Below are 18,177 nucleotides of genomic sequence, written 5' to 3'. Positions count from 1 at the left end.
ATGGAAAGGTTTGGTTTTTTATTTCATTCCAAAATGTATAATTCAAAAACAATCTCCTTAACCCCCCTGTTTTTGCCCCCCAGATTAGACCACCAGGAGGGAGGTCTCCAGGTCTCACTCACATTGGATCAGACTGAAAGCCTGTAAGTATCCACTCATTTTTTTGGTGTTGAAAAACATACACTTTTTTAATTCATTGGCTCATAGTCGCTGCCATCTTCTCAGTTAAACTATTATTGACAAATTAATCTAAATTCACTGTCAGCCTCCTGCTTGGATATCCAATAATAATAAACTAATGTAAATTTTAAGCAGAAGAATGCAATTAGATTGTACTTCTAGGATCATCAATGGTATTGATAATTTTCTATGAAGAAAAACGGCTTTCTGTGTTTGTTACTAGCTAAAAGGCTAGTCAAGTTAACCCATACATTGTTGTTGTTCTTCTTCTGTACACTAATTTTAAAATCACCTTTTGTCATTTAGGTTATTTGTGGAATTATTAGCCTGTAGCATGTTGTAAGTTAGGAATTTTCCTGTAGAGGGCAGTACAGACATATCGTGCTAGGTTGAACGAAACAGTTATTGTTTGGGTTTTATTCTCATTTGATTTAAGGATGGATTGTGAAAAAAACTACCAAATAATACACCGTGGATGCAAAATACGTGGGTTCGCTGTCATTTTTTTAACTGTACAGGATTTAATAGCACTTTTAATAATTAAAGTGTGGGTAAAAAGCTCTGTTATTTTATATTTTTTGACTAAATACCTTAAAATAGATGATTACATTAGTATTTTGTACTTGTTTACATATCCTACCATAATCCGGTTACTCCCAAAACCCTGACAATTAAAGGGTTAATTAAAATTAAATAACTCATGTACAAATGATATTTTCCACAGATTTTTTAATTTGCAAATATCACATACATCTTGAATCAGACACAATACTTCATCTACTCTGACCTTTTTATTACACCATTTAGAAAAATGAATTTCCATCTCCAACACTTGCAGATTAATGAGCACAGAACCTCAGTTTGAGTTACGGTTAGAGTCTGTTTCTCCTTTCTTACTTTGCCCTCACTAACCTTCCTAGACTTCTTCTTCTTCACGCTACTTTAATCAATAGGCCTTCGGGTGTGCAGTTTGGCGAATGGCGTGTAATTTGTTAATGTCACACTCACTGCAACACCCTGTCACCAAATAACAGACGTTGTATTAAGCAACGGCGGCTTGAATGGCGAGGAAACGGTCACGCTGTCCAAACAAATCCATCTGCTCGATTGTACGTTACAGTTTGGTGATGCCTGATTATTTGCCTGTGACCGTACAGATTTCAAGAAGCACAACCAGGAAGACAAACTGCCGAGTCATCAATACTCCCTCGGAGAAGTCTGGGAAATCGATACGCCATGGCAGGCAAGGTTAGACTTTCCCTTTATTTTTTTTCTTCTTCTTCTACAGAGCTGAACTGTCTTCATTTTTATGGATAAACGACTGTATGTCATGCTTTAACTGAGAAAAAAATGCCTTCTGATTAGTATGAGCGCCACAAGCAGCTAGGTCTTGCATTTTATTGAATTTTAGACAGGATGTGAGATTTATTCTCCATATTGGCTATGAGACATGAGCAAGGCGCCTTTGGTCGTGCTCCTATTGCGTACTTTACTTACTGAGAGTATTTATGTGGAGAGTTAATGTCAGCAGTAGACTGATGAAGTTGCTCTGGCCTTCAGTCCAATTTTTTTTTTGCTGGGTTAGTGATTTTGCCTTGATTGCTTGAGAGAACATGCATTTTAGGAGTACAGTCTGGTCAGCTGAATTTTTGGTTATGCTGCCACCTTGTGGTCATAGGTTAGTACTAAAAAGTAATGTGTCAGAATGTGAAAGAACTATTACATGTTTATATATATGTATATATGTATGATGTGTGTGTCTATGTATGTGTATAAATGTATTTTGAATTGAATGATTGTATTGTCATCATAAAGTGCAATGAGATTTAACGTTTCACCACATAGTACACAAATAACAACACTAAAGAAACTAAATAAATGATAACAATAAATAAGTAATACAAATAAGTAGTCAACATAATAAGTAGTCAACAACATGAATAAGTGTACAAATAACAACAAAAATGAACACAAAAATAATCAATAAATTCTAATAAAAAATACATGCCTAAATACGAATAGAAAAATGAAAAATAAACAAATTAAAATAAAACAATTTAATAAATAAGAATAAAAAACTACAGTTATACTAATATAAACCCTAATTAAAAAAATCAATAAATAAGAATTAAAAAAAAAAACAATCAATAAATAAGAATTAAAAAAAAATACAAATATACTAATAAAAACCCTAATAAAAAAATAAAAAATCAATAAATAAGAATAAAAAATACAAATATCCTAATAAAAACCCTAATAAAAAATAAAAACTCAATAAATAACAATTAAAAAGATTAAATAATCAATAAATCCGAATTAAAAAAATTAAAATCAATAAATAATTCATAGAAAAGTAGTCAACATAACAGATAGAAGTAGTAGTATCTTAATACATTAGTAGTCAACATAGATAATTAGTCACATGAATAAAATGTTATCCCTGCCAGGCTCCCCAGTCTAATATAAGTATAAATATAATTTTGCCCTTGTTTGGAATGTGTAAGTTGAGCAGAAGTATCCAAATGATGTACGGACGCATGCGAGAGCGACGTTCGTTTGAAGTGGCGTGCGTTGGAGGGCGGCGTTTAGCTGATGGTGTCCGACAAGACGCTCGCTGATAACGATGCAACGCGTGCGTGCGTGAGTGCGTGCGTGTTCAGTCGCTGAGCCTTTCGCCTCGCTTTCGCTCCTAATTGACCGTGCCCATTCTCCCACGAGTCTCTTTGGTATTATTAATTCATATTTAATCCATAATTCACACTAGAGATAATTGAGCATCTGTTTGAATTGGAGATGTCGGAGATATCATCAGAAAACAAATGGGCACTCCACTCAAAGCTTTGAAAAAGTTTGGGGAGATGATTGGCGGTCCTTTGTAAATAAAAGTTGCGTAATCATAATAAAGAAAAAAATAGTGAGAGAGAAGATTGCAATGTTTACTTTTACTTTTTGTAAACTATCATACTTTATAGATGAAAGTCACACTAATAGTCATGGAGATGTTTACCGTAAATGTTATTATTTAAATCCAGCGATTTATAATATAATATATAGTATAATTCTATACTTAAAGTCCTATTGTAATTGCTAGTTTCGAAGCATTGCCCAGCCTGGCCAGTGGAGGGCAGCATTTCCTCAAGAACTTCCCATTTTGCAGTTCTGCAGAATCCAACGCTTTGTTTACTTTTAATGATTCAAATATTTTGGGAACAGTCAGAAAAGGAAGCCTTTGAAGGGCGCAGAATAAAACCAACAAAACTCTACAACTTCCTCTTTGTTTAACTCATTTGCTGACAGACGTTCAATCAGGCCAGTATATTGCCTCCCACTCAAAATGGATTGGAATACTTGGCATAATTCATTAGATAGACAATTGTCAACTATTTTGATAGTCAATTAAATATTTAAAGGCTTTTTATGACCTACACATGCTCAAAATCCAGTTTTAGATGTAGTTTTAGGGTTCACAATGGCAAAATATTATCTTGTATTCTTTCAATATTAGTATATATAGAATTTTTGCCTGTATATATAATTATATAGATATGTGAATGTCATATTTTAATTCAAAACTGGGAAAAAAGCGAATATAGTCATTAAATTAACAATTAATTGTTCTATTTTTATATTAATAAGCATATATAAGAATAGTTTTTGATTTTATTAATTTTAAAGAGATTATTCACTTTTTTTCCGCAAAGACAAGCACAGGAAAAATAGTATTTACTTATTTACTCAATTTTTTAATGAAAAAAGTACAAATCCCCCCCCCCCCCCCTATTTTAATATTTAAATTCCGAAATGCAGATTAAAGAAAAACACAATATTTAATGATTTCTGTCCTCTAGCTACTGTTTAAGAACGCCCAAAAAAATCTTAAAATTCTAACAAAAAAACAACATCCATGTACACATACCACACAAAATAGCTATAATTTCTAATATTCCATAAATCCAACTCATTAAACTCCACTCTCAATTTCATACCTACATTTTCCATTCTTATTATATATATTATAACCCCCAAACCCTAAAAATGGCAAATCCACCACTCCAAATAAAATCACAAAAACAACATTCTACCAACTTCACTCAAACTCCGCCACACTTTTTCACCCCCCACCCATCTCTCTGAATCCCTTTAAAGCCGAGCATTATATCAAAGCGCAAAATTTCCCAAAGTTTAGTCGGAGTTGCGTTAAGGGAACATTTCTGACGTGAAAAAAACCCCACACTGTCCCCAGTCGCCATTTTCCGCATGTGAATGTATACGGGGGGGTGTTTATGCCAGGCTGTCTGTCGACAAGGTCCGTACAAGCCCTCCCGCCCGTCTTTCATGGCGCTTTGGGAGCGTGGAGGACGGCCATGCCAGCTGAGAAGGAGCCCCGCGTCTAGTCGAGCGGCGGCGTGTATTTTTGTAGACATTGCTGTAGACTTCGCTTCATCTAAGAGTACATCAAAGAGTCTTCTGCTCTTCCTCGCTTCGACTAAACCCTTCGCCTTATTACCAAAGTGCTCTAAATGCCTTTGGGGAGTCGAGCAGAGCGTTAAAAAAAACACAAACAAAAAAACAAACATGTTTGCTTTTATCTTTGAAATGGCTATTTATGTGGGTACAAATCAGCATTCGGGGGTGCCGGCGACAGGACAGCCGGGGCAAATTTCGACGACAAAAGCCAGGCAGAGTTGTTTGTTTTTTGGAGAAAAGGGTCGTGGTGGTGCTAGAGACTATCTCAGTTAACTGTGGGTGCTAGCTGGTCAATTGGTGCCCAATTGTAGGGCTGAAGGAGCAAAACAATCAATTATAGTTATGTAAATGTTCAGCTAATAAGCTTAGCAAGTTTTTTTGTACTGTGGGAGGAAACTTGAGCACTCAGAGAAAACCCATGCAAGCTCAGGGCAAAGATGTAAACTCCACACATTAAGGATTGACCTGGTATTGAACCCATGACCCTAGAACTGTGAGACTGACAAGTTAACCACTGCCAGTTTTTCTCTAAAATTTGAATAAACTGTTAAAATTAGGGAATTAAAGTCCTCATTCGCCGCTCATTTTTCTGTAAAATTAGAATAAAATGTAAAAATTAGGGAATTAAAGTCCTCGTTTGTGTGTGATCTTAATAGAAAGTACTTTAAAATAACATGAGAGGAATAAAATTGTAAAATTATGGAATTAAAGTCCTAATTTTTTATGTTAAGTAAACAAAAAGTTGTTTAAAATAACATTAAAAGACTAATAAAAGTTTAAAATTACAAAATTAAAGTCCTTCTTACGTTACTTGAACAGAAAGTCGTTTGAAATAACATTAGGAGAAGAATACAAATGTCAAATTCTAATATTAAAGTCCTTATTTTTACATTACATGACCAGAAAGTCTTTTGAAATAACATTAGGAGAGGAATAAAAATTAAAATTACAAAACTAAAGTCTTCATTCTTACGTTAGGTCACCAGAAAGTCATTTTAAGTAGACGGACTTCAACTTTCTTTGACGTAAAACTCGATCTGAGCACAAAACAGCGCTCATGTAGTCAACTTTCCAAAAACACGTCATTAACAAAATGGCTGTTTTTGATTTATATTTGATGCCGTTGGTGACGCGCGTAGAAACCAAACGCGTAGGCTGTTGCGCGCTACTACTAGCCGGGCGTAAACAGGCTCCGGGCGGCAAACGAGTCTTCCCGTCAGGATCTTGACTGCAGCCCCGTGGAGATGCCGTAGAGTTCTGAAGCCAGAGATAGTGAATAATAGAACAAAGTGGCAAAAAAAAGCCTTCTGAGGTTCGGCCGCTCTTCAATGTTCCGCCAACGGAGGCGCCGCTGCGATCTTGTGAGCGGGTTAACGCTCATTTGTTCACCAAGCGCTAATTGCAGTCAACCAAATGAAGCCAAGAATGTAGTATTCTCAAGAACTGGCTTTGAGTAGGATCTCCAACTTTAAGTTGATGGAGTTCAATCGCAATGTACTTTTTGAAGTTTTGCAAAAGTATGCATTGGTTAATTTAGATCTGGATCTTTTGGTTTTGTTGTCAATAATAGGATAACTGGATTAGTATAGCCGTTAGCATTGATGCTCTGAGTGTGACCTTTCAAGAATTGAATGCTCTAATTACTTATCGTACTTATTGTACTTATTGTACTTATCGTACTTATCGCACTTATCGCACTTATCGCACTTATCGCACTTGTCGCACTTGTCGTACTTGTCGTACTTGTCGTACTTGTCGTACTTATCGTACTTACCGTATTTGTGTGTATACTGGAAGTGATTTTTTTGAATGACATCCATTGCCATGAAACATTTCTTGAACAACTTTAAAACGTTAAAAACAAGCTATCTTTCAGTTTTAAGCTTTAAATATAATTTTGCTGCTTTGAGGATTTGTTTAATTTAGAATGGCATTGGTATACTTTGTTTTGAAAGGGTTGTATCTATCCACTTCCATTGATTAGATGCCTTCTTGTGGCCACATTGAGAATTGTCCTGTTTGGTATTATAGATAATAAATCAATAAATTGACTCTGTAAGCAAACCCATCAACTGATAAAACAAAAACTTACTTTAATAATGAGTATGTTTATACTTTAATCCCTTTTTTCCTGTTTATCTTTCATATGTACTGTTAACGGATGCACTTTTTTACATGTATCATATCTTGTACTGACCCCGCCCATCTCTCACATTTTTATCGTCAATATGGCCCCTCCCGGGCCCAAAACTTTGCCCCCACCCCTGTCATAGATGAAGGACCTATGCATTTAATTCGGAAAGAGATAAACATCTGAACGTACCCTCAAATATATACCACTACTTGATTCCCCCCCCCCTCCCAAAGTTTGCTTGACAAACAACTCTAATTGTTAGCGAAATACCAGAGTCGTCGTCTCACATGACAAAAACTCTGCGTTCATTTGATGCACTCCCTCAGGAGAAGTGCCATCTTACTGCTTTTTTTGCTTATGAAAAATTCAAAGCCACTCCCCTCCACCAGTGTCTGTCTTCTCCACAACATCGAGAAGTGACACTCGGTAAATGGAGAAGTATTCAAAGGCAGATTGATGCCCCCCCCCCCCTTTTTTTCACAAACCCCACCAGTGCCGAGAAATCAAAACTCCTCGGACGTCACGTAAGCTGATTGAAGTTCCCGCCTCGCCTTGCTCCTGAGTGGTCCCTCACCCTGTGATGGCAGGCTTCATTAGAGCTGTCACTCAGACCCGGGTAAAGGGGGCCGTGCTTCAGGGCACCCCTAGGGCCCCCCCATCCCAGTTGGGATCCCCAGGAAAGGGCCATCAAACGGTCCTGGAACATGACGCCCCCAAATGTAGAGATTCATGCTCATCCCCCAATCGGATGAGATGATTAACTAGTGTTTTCGTGTATGTTACGAACAATTTTATTCTTTTCGTTTCTGAAAATGACAAAAATACTGTTTATTTAGTCAGTAGTAAATCTTATATTTCCTGATTCGTAATTGGTCAAATGGAAAATGAGCCTTTCAGGTGATGTTTTGTTTATTTAAGACAAATCAGGACAAACAATGGGAAATTATTTGTTTCCCACCAGATTAACGTCATGTTCGTGTATATTTTGGACAATTTTATTCTTTTCGTTTTCCAAAAATGAAAGAAAAAAATTATCTATTTTGTCAGCAGTAAATCTTCTGTTTCCTGATCCGTAATTGGTCAAACGGAAAATGAGCCTTAAGGCGAAATTCCGTTATGTGTTTATGTTACACAAATCAGTTCATCCAATTGGAAACCAGTATTCTGATGGTCATATTGACCTAAAACTTTGCCGAATAAGTGATAAAAACTATCACTTATTAGCCATTGTTGCAGACATCACAATTCTATCCCATCCAAAGGCTCTCCCCATCACTTTATCCCAGAATTCCAAGCAAATTAATCGCCATTTTAATACAGTCCCTACCGCTATCAGCCTCCCAAAAAACCCCTTTAACAAACACCGGTAAAAACCACCCATTCTCATCCTGGCCCTCCATTTCGGCCATCTAAACCCCCATTACAATCAAGTCACATGACGCCATCTAAATAAACGAGCCAGCGGGTGCTATGCTGTCCAACAATCTCCAATCCTGGAACAATAAGATATCCACAAAATCCCAGAACACAATCCAGTACAGGAGCAAACAAAACCCAAACGAAACAAAGCCCAAAATGTCTTTTGAAGAGCCAAAAACCGCCACTGCCAGAGTTCCTTTCAACAATATACACAGTCAAATAGTCTCAGCACCACCATGTTATTCCGAGCCTTCTTCCAAATATTTGGAGAGGAGGCGGAGACATGAAACGGGGACAGAACAATGGGACTTTGGCGCTGTTATGTCGTCCATGGACCTCAGACTCTTTGTAGTCCACCTTACGTCCCCCCCCCCCCCCCCCATTTGTTATGAGTGAGCCCAGGTGGGGTCCCAGTCTGTGACCCCACCTTACCCCCGCTACACCCTCCCTTCCTATTTTGTACACCTGCTCCAGCTCACACATAGACATACACACATAAATACACATATATACATACACACCTCACCTCCAAGGCATTCATGTGTAAATGAAAGAGTCTGTAGGGGCTTTTTTTGCGCCACTAAATCATTTCAGAACAGGTTAACTGCGTAGTATAAATCTTAGATGGCAAGGAGTCAACAGAAAATGAGGTTTTAGTTTGAGGTGCGTACATTTTATACTGTGAGCAGAAGCAAAAGATGTTTGTAGGATTGAAATTGGGGGAAAATGTTTGCGATGTTGAGCAGTTTAGGGTTGTGTGGCCATTTTGGAGAGGTGGTATGAAGCAAAACAAAAATATTTGATGGTAAAAATTGTTGAGAAAAAAGTGGGATCTCGATCATATTCAAAAAAGAGCAGTTTTACCCCCCAAAAAACTGTTGTTAGGCTTCAACTGTTCTTGGTGAAACAATAATTTCTCACAAAACCTCAACTCACAACTTTAATTCATTTATCGTATTATCTCGCATATAAGCCGTACCCTTTTAAAATGGCCTTAAAACCGTTGAATTATGCAATTTCTCTCGTATAAGCCGCCCCCTTGATTCACAATTTTTACCTCCATATTCATGGTTTTAATAGGTAGTACAAATATGTTACTTTGAAGGGAAAATCTTAAGAAAATTTGTGTCTTTCTGAGATTGTGTATAAATCCATTGCTAGATTGCACATTCCGAAAGGGTCTTAAAGGCACATACACAACTTAAAAACTGCATTTCTTTCATTAATCTTATTCATAGACGTTAAAATACATTTCTCTTGGTTTATGGCATTTTTTGTCCTTGTCACCTTGCAATTCCGTGCATGTCAAGTCTTAATTTATGCACGTATAAGCCGTTTGATCAACAAATGTGAGAACATACGATAAATACGAAAAACCAATATACAATATATGACCGTAACAGTATTCTTTCGGCCATCAAACGTACTTTATTTGATAACCAACCTATTGTGTGAAGTTCTACGTATGAATCCCTATGAAAGCCCTCAGTGAATTATCGTCTAACGAATGTACATCAAATTTCCTCCACCAGATCTGATCAACTAGCTAAAAGTTACCCCCAAACTTTCCGTCCTTTTAAATTAATTTCAAATGCAGCAAAGTTTCCCTTGAAAAAATGATCAAAAGCAGCATTTGAGAGTGGCAAGCCGTCACGTTAGCTTTATCTCACGCTCGCATCACGTCTTGAGATTAAACCCCGCTTCACTCATCACCCCCCCCCCCACCCACTTCCAAAGCGTCATACCACAACCAACCAGTAGACGGCGCTATATTAAAACCACTTTCCATCACAGAACAAAGACTAATGATTCCTCTCGCTCTGATATTTGGCTATATAGAGCCTTACCCGTTTATTTACTTATTCATAAAGAAACGATCATTAGCAGAAGGATGTCGACACTATTTTTTTTCTTCAAAATCCCGCAATCAAAGGCAGATAGCAACCAAAACAAGGACTGACCTATATTCACTTTACTTAAACATCCCTAAGGATTAGGAAGGTTAACCCCCTTGTGGCATAATAAAGCCTATACTTTTAGACCTATCATACATTCCAACTCTGTCAATATGTTCGTCTTTTCCTCAATTTGAAATTCAAATGTACCCCTTTCACCATTTTTTTTAAGTGTGTGTGGGGGGGGGGGGTGGTGTCCACGGCCAGTGTGTTAGAGGCCATGTCTGGTCGAGGTAATTCTACGCAATCTGTTCTAATCTGTCACAGATATGCAACAGAAGCGCCGGGAAGCCGCCAAAGTGGGGGTTGAAAAAAAATGGATTACGGCTGTATTAGCTCGCCAGTCTTATCTTTTTTTAAAATGCCAAAAACAGTTTTAGTGCTTATATCGTTGCGTTTCAAATGCTCTTACCTCAATTTCAAGATTTTTGTAGTGCGTTAGTATATCGTAACAAACAATGCATAACTAGAAAACATCATGAAAGAAATTTTAGACCATGTGTGTCAAAGTGGCGGGGTGAGGGCCAAATCTGGTCCGCGCTATCGTTTTGTGTGGCCCGGGAAAGTAAATCATGAGTGCTGATTTTCAGTTTGAGGATGAAAATAAAATGGAGTATAGATGTATATTAATTTTTTTTCCTTTTTTAAATCAATAATTGTCATTTTTTTAATCATTTTTGTGTTTTTAGTTCAAAAATCATTTTGTAAAATGTAAAAATATATTTAAAAAAAACTAAAATAAATATTGATTTAGATCAAGCCAGTAAACTCATTGCAAAATGACATAGAACTAACAATAAGCCCACTATTTTTTCCTTTTTATAAGTCACTAATACTAATAATTAGTGCAAAGAATGAGTAAATTATCAAAATGTTTATTAACAAAAACTTCCTTTTACATTATGAACTATATATCATGAACAAATGAATAACATAAGAACATAAATAAATGTCAATACATGTTGTCTGCACATACTAAAACAGTGCGCCCCTAGCGGATAATACAAGAACTACAAATTTTAAAGAAAATTCATATTTTTTTTATACAATGCAGCTTTCTTCCCCGGGCCGTACCAAACCACCAGACGGGCCAGATCCGGCCCGCGGACCGTATGTTTGACACCCCTGGATTAAATCAACACTATCAGGATATCTTTAATGTCTGGCCTGTACCGTCCTCAGTTGTTTGCCTACAACTCTTACAAGTTTTTCCGTATCTTGACATTTCTGTTCCAATCTATTCCTGTTTTGGCTCAGGTGGTCTTTCAGGATGGTCCTACTGAAAGCTACCCCGCCACCTCACCTTCATTCGTCCTTTCACAATGCCTGATTGAAACGAACCCATTGTTCCATTCTCTTCTCCATCGGATCTCCCAGATTCTTCCCTTTGATTCATTTCCTCTCCCAGTCTCCATTACATCGGTACCATATCAACAAATCTCGCTTTATGGCTTTTCACATACCCAGAAAACAGATCAAGAACTTCTAACCCATCTTCTTTATCCTCATTATCATGCTAGTTCAAGGCTTTCTTAGGTGAACTCGTTTTTTTGTCTGTATTAGGGAGTTCCTCAAATCTGAGTGGGCACGCTTTACCCATTTGTTTCCCATCAGCTCAAAGAAAGCACGCCATTGTACGATTACTGGGAAAAGCCTCACCCAGAAAGATGACGCGGCAGTCCTATAGCCACGTGGTTGGACTCGGTCCTCGTACTATTGTCTGAGGAGGATCCATCTCGGGTTTGTTTGAGAAGGTTTTAGGCCTGCTATTGTAGAAGTTTCCTCCCCTCTCTCCCTCTCTTTCTTCAACTAAGCTGATTCTGTTTTCTTTGGCTTGATGACAAGCCCCCACATGGAAGTTTCACTCACTGTAGACTCTTAGCTCGGCTCATGTTTGCCCTGGAACTGACTCATCACTTTGTTATTTGGTTACATGACACAGCACGGTGCCTGGATCCAACTCGCTCCTTTGTTGTCTTGGCAAGGGGAGAATTCATTCTTTACATTGGCAAAAAACGCATATGTATTTGACTCGTTGCGGTCGCTAGCTGATAGCTCGTCTACAAATGAAATCCTTCCAGGTAGAAAATAGAAAATGTTTTTTATTCGGTTTTGGAGCCGGCCAGGATACTTGCGTCTTTGCGTTTATACTGTTTTTAGGTTTGGATTGGATAACTTTATTCATCCTGTAGTTGGGAAATTTCATTGTGACAGTAGCAAGCATGTAGCTAACGTGTTCCAGCTTTTTATCCAAAAAAGGTCCGAGTATGTATAAATGGGAGTCAAATATTTGTTGTATTTTGCTTTTTCAAGAATTAGTTTTAAAATGGGAGGACTGTAAATATTCTATGACTTCTAAACTGATGAGTGATTGAGTGTTTTTATTTTTTAAATTAAATTAATGCAAAGGCTGATGATAGAGAAGCCCATTTATTTATTTAAAAAAATGTTGACAGCTACAACTAGCTAATATCTGAAAATAACATTCTAGCAAAAATACATATTCCAATTTAACGCAAAACACTAGGACCGTATTGTTTAGATATCGACCAAAAATCGTCATTACGCCTTCAGATTTATCACCAATTGTACTAAAAATGTGGTTAAATCAATATACTTTTAAAACTTTCTTCACATGTACTATATTTGTTTTAGCCTACCACTCGGACAAACAACTTTTAAGGTCATGTATGTATGTAATGTATCTCAATTTTGTCAATATTAATAATACCATGTGTAGTGAGTAAGCCTTCTATTTGTATGATATTTTTGTAAAAAAAAACAACTGTAGTAAAACTTTTTTTAGCAAAACCTATCAACCCGCCAGGTTTATAAATTATCCCTTTCGTCACTCATACAAAAAATGGTAAACCGGATTTAACACCTACCTAGCGCATCAACTCGCCGACATGCATTATTTGGGCTCAGATGGCACTACCGTTGACCCCTCTGTGTGTCTTCCTGTCCCCTAGCTGAACCATAGTGTGGGGGTGGGTGGGACTGGGGAGGACCCTTATCTGGTCAAACTGGGCGGCCGGGAGGGGAAGGCTTTGAAGGCACGCTTGTGTGGCGATGCAATCAGGCAGACGCACACACACACACACACGTGCGAGAAAGCAAGCGCTCCTCTCCTCCTGCCCAATACCAAAACACGGCCCTTCATCTCATTTTTTTGCCGCTTGCAGAAAAGCTTGGGGATTTAAAGAGACAGGATCACGTCAAAATTTTCCCGTTCACCTATCACACTTGAATATCTGGTGATCGGACGTTTGGTCGCCGATCTTTTGCTCCTTTTTGGTTGCCAGTCAAATGGTGACAGAGAGTTTACTGTTGAAACCAGCTCTCAAAATTATATTCATGAGAAAGAGTTTAATATCTAAGTACTGTTTAATATCTAAGTACTGTTTAATATCTAAGTGCTGTTTCATATCTAAGTACTGTTTCATATCTAAGTACTGTTTCATATCTAAGTACTTTTTCATATCTAAGTACTGTTTAAACCAGCTCTCAGAGTGATATTCATGAGTTTTCAACAGTACTTAAATATTAAACACTACTTAGATATTAAAGACTACTTAAATATTAAACACTACTTAGATATTAAAGACTACTTAGATATTAAACACTACTTAGATATTAAACAATACTTAGATATTAAACATTACTTAGATATCAAACACTACTCAGATATTAAATAGTAATTAAATATTAAACAGTACTTCGATATTAACTAGTACTTAGATATTGAATAGTAATTAGATTTTAAACAGTACTTAGATATTAAATAGTAATTAGATTTTAAACAGTACTTAGATATTAAATAGTAATTAGATTTTAAACAGTACTTAGATATTAAACTCTCTCCCTTACACATCAAACTGTCATGAATATGATTTTTTTAATGGTTTTTGAACAGTAAACTGTCAACATTTGACCAGCGACCAAAAGACCGGCGACCAAACGTCCGAGCACCGAATATCTCCATGCGATAACGCCCCAAATTTATCAAACTCCTACTAAATAGAACTCATCCGCCGAGACCATGTGATCCCTAGCGGTCCAAAAATAAAAACCCGCCCGGATACTGACGGAGGAAGAGTTGGTCGGGATTGAACGTACATGAAATGGAACGGGATGTACTCGTGTCTAGACAAACGGGGAGCGCGTTCAAGCGCTTGTCAGAATCTTGTCAAGTGATTTCACTGATGTTATTGTAATTAATTTATTTGCTTTGGCTGCTGCGGAAAAAAACACTCTTTTGAGCTGTCAATCAAGTGTCGTCATCACTTGTGTTTTTTTTTTTTGAAAAGCGGAGCTTCGTTCAAAAGTAGTCTGCGAAAAAAGCAAGCATCAGCAACGGCAGCTTTTTATTTATTTATTTTATTTTCGCCCACGCTATAAAACATGTCAATTAATCTAGCCGGCCACTTTGATGCTTTCATCTTTGGCCTAATAAGTTTCACACAGCAGTATTGTAACAACACTGCTACTCCTCACACATATTGATTGGGATGAGGTTCTGTGTCGTTTGGGGGATTGCGTCAATTAGACTCTTCTTTTAGCTCCCTTCGCTTATTTTCCTTCCTTTTTTTGGCCCGTCACGTCGTCACGTTGCTTTTTCGTGATGTGCTTGCTTTAATTTGGAGCTTATAGGAATCCGAAGCTAACATCGCGGATCACGGCTACGTTTCGATGCTATACCGAGATAGCCAGGAAACTATAGTTTTTCTTAGGGTGGTTGCTGATTGTTTAGTTTTTGGGTGTAGTTTTCATATTTATTGGAAAATTGTACAGTAAGTCTTGATAAAATTTCACTATTCCCCAGATACTACCATGTTATGCATATTTTCTGTTTATAGTTATTGATTTGTTTGTCCTAGCGGTTAGCTGTGACTGTTAGCTTAAGAGCTAGTTTCTATGCCTGAGACATAGCTAGCGTTATTACATTTAACAACAAATTAAATTAAATAATTAGGCTAAATCTGTAATTTTGGGTGACTTGAATTTTCAGGTATTGATGAAAAAATAATACAATGTTTAAAATACAAAAAAAGTGCGTATACGAAGAATAACATTAAACTAGACATCTGTTAAATACTTTGAACTCAACATTTTAAGTTAACAGTATGTCAATTTAGTACAGATTAGTTTGAAGTTAACATTTAAAATATATTTTAAGGAAAGTGGTCTTTAGTTAAGTACAAAGTATTTTGAATTCAAGATTTTAATCAAACTGGACTTGCCTTAAATTATTTTAACTTTACATTTTAAGTCAATTGGATTTTCCCTCTATTAGTTTTAACCCAACAATTTAATTATGCAATACTTTATTTTAATTTAAACCATAACACATCGCTCCAAACAGGAATCAAACCCAGTCCTTCAACAATAGCCCCAAAACATGCAGACAACTACGCCAAACATTAACCTGGAACTCAAGCTCCTCAAACTTTTCATAGTATTAATCCCATTATACTTTTACCATGACAATAAAAACAATTATTGATCAATATGTCACAAAACCAAAGAATCAAATTCACATTTTCCAAAACCCTCTTTGCTAAAAAATACAAAATAACCCAATATATCCCACCAAACATATCGACAACACTCCAAACATTTCACACAGGTGCTTAAATGCAGACTATCATTTAAAGCAGGTGTTTTTTCCACCTGAAAACTCTCTCCGCTAAAAAAAGTGCCCTGGGGGTGCCGAACCAGGATAAAAGTCAGGACATAAATCAGTACTGCGTCCATATCAAAGCCAGATTTCAATGACCGTATATGCTGTGTAACTATTAAAAAAATATAGACGCCCTTAGCCATGCATTAGCTTGCGCACACATTCAAAGAGCAGGGAAGTCAAGTCCTGACAGTCGGGGGGGAAATCCCACATTTCGTCGGCAACCTTTATCTCCCGCGCATTCTCCACTTAATGAATATGACGGCGACGTGTAACGACACATACAGGAACTGCAATAATAACTCAGTCTTTTATCCGTCCTTGCATTTGAAGTTAGGACTTGTTGTCATCCAGAATTAGTTATGAAGAAATGCTTTGTGATTAGCAACACTGATAAATCATAAGGTTGAAAAAATGAATAGGCAATACCTTCTAATTATGTTCATCCCACAGGATGGGAATTTGTTATCATGACTCTTTTTACACTCCTGAATCTTGTTACCGTATTTTCACGACTATAAGGCGCACCCTCAATGAATGACACATTTTTCCCATATATAAGGCGCACTGGATTATAAGGCCCACCCTCAATGAATCGCACATTTTATTTTTTCCATATATAAGGCGCACTGGGATATAAGGCGCCCTGTCTATTTTGGAGAAAAATCTAAGACTTCAGTGCGCCTTATAGTCGTGAAAATACCGTATTTTTTTATTGTATTTTTTTTGGATTTTTTGTTTTTATTCTGTGTGGAGGCCACTATTGGTTGAAGTACTATTGTTTATTCAATATATTTTTTGCATTTGCACAGATTTTCTTGTTTTCCAGCCTTATTCAATTTCAAACTTGACTGCAGAAGCTAAATACTGTATTTTCCATATATAAGGCGCACTGGATTATAAGGCGCACCCTCAATGATTGGCACATTTTATTTATTTTTCCATATATAAGGCGCACTGGATTATAAATCGCCTTGTCTATTTTGGAGAAAATGTAAGACTTTTAAGTGCGCCTTATAGTTGTGAAAATACGTTATTTAACATTTAATATTCAAAAATCGATTTGCTGGATTCAAGTAGAGAGACTTAAGAAAGAAAATGAGGTCAAAACTGTAGTTTTGGGGGGAAATGTCAGTTTTCTGTGAGTTTGGCGACGTCAGTGGACAAAAGTGGTACTGTTTTTACATGCGTCATAAAGTTGACTATGAGGTTATGAATCTCATTTCTGCTGAACAATATCATGATGGTGACGTATACCGAAAAGTATAGTAGTAAAGGCGGTATTTTTGTACTTTTTTTACTATACAGAGACGTAAACAAGTATTTTGACGCAAATTTTGATTATAATATACAAAGATGTAAACACGTTTTGGTGCCCTGAATTCAGATTTTAATGTACGGTAATGTAAAATCCACTTATGGCCATTTTGACTGAAAATCAACAGTGCCAAGCTCTTCTCTCAAAATATATTGGACGCCAATCAATAACCACCATTAGGTTAATTGCAGAAAAGCTTCCATTATTTTAATACAACTACAAAAAACTAGAATTTAATTGGATTTCCACCTTCAAACTAACTTTAGTATTTTTTTTTTGTCCATCACTGCCCATGAAGAAAACCTCTAAAAAAACGGATGTCCAAAAAACCATCTGCCCTGAAAAAAAGTGTCCTTTGAAACTGGCTTTTTTTATTAGCCCACCACCCCCCAAAAAAGTTTCCCCAACAGTTTTCTCGTAAAAAAAAAATAGGTGTAAATCACGGCAAACTGTCTTTTGTCCCATCTGTCCGCTCCAGTCAGATCAGACGGATGAAGAGATTTCCCATTGGCGGCGTTGGAGCTCTCGTGGCCCTCCTCGCTCGCTCGCTACCTGGGCAGGAAAAGCCCCTCTCCCCTCTGATGTCTGTCGGAAAATTGACTGGCCTTTTCAGGCGGGCGCTGACCCCGCCGTCTGATGCAAGAGCCAGACACTCCACATCAAAGCCAACCTGAGGGTGGGAGAATGGATTTCTATTTTGGAAGAAATATTGACTTAAGGCCACGCCGTGATCAGGCAACCACAAGCCATGTCTCATACCCTCTCTTAAAGAAAAAAAAAGAAAAAAAATAATTTCGATAGGTTTTTTTTGGAAGTTGGTTCGGTGGAAAAGTGGTTTGCGCATTTGCCTCGCAGTTCCGCGTCCAGGGTTCGAACCCAGGATGATCCTCAACTCCCCAGGCTTGTGCGGATTTTCTCCGGGGATTCCGGTTTTCTCCCACATCCCAAAAATATTCATGCTAGGCTGATTCGTGCTAGGATAATTCATGCGAGTATAATTCATGCTAGGCTAATTTGTGCT

At 37.2% G+C, this 18,177-nt stretch overlaps 1 long non-coding RNA gene across 1 annotated transcript in view; it reads left to right on the top strand.

The window, feature by feature from the left end:
• Positions 1-18,177, top strand: part of LOC144197580 (uncharacterized) — a 29,173-nt gene that overhangs the window by 496 nt on the left and 10,500 nt on the right. The window contains exons 2-3 of the long non-coding RNA XR_013326547.1: positions 84-143; positions 1,338-1,428. This is a non-coding gene — a long non-coding RNA (uncharacterized LOC144197580). The remainder of the gene's footprint in view (positions 1-83; positions 144-1,337; positions 1,429-18,177) is intronic.

This window comes from Stigmatopora nigra, chromosome 6 (genome assembly GCF_051989575.1).
Source record: "Stigmatopora nigra isolate UIUO_SnigA chromosome 6, RoL_Snig_1.1, whole genome shotgun sequence".
Lineage (NCBI taxonomy): Eukaryota > Metazoa > Chordata > Actinopteri > Syngnathiformes > Syngnathidae > Stigmatopora > Stigmatopora nigra.
This window is presented reverse-complemented; position numbering and strand designations above follow the sequence as displayed.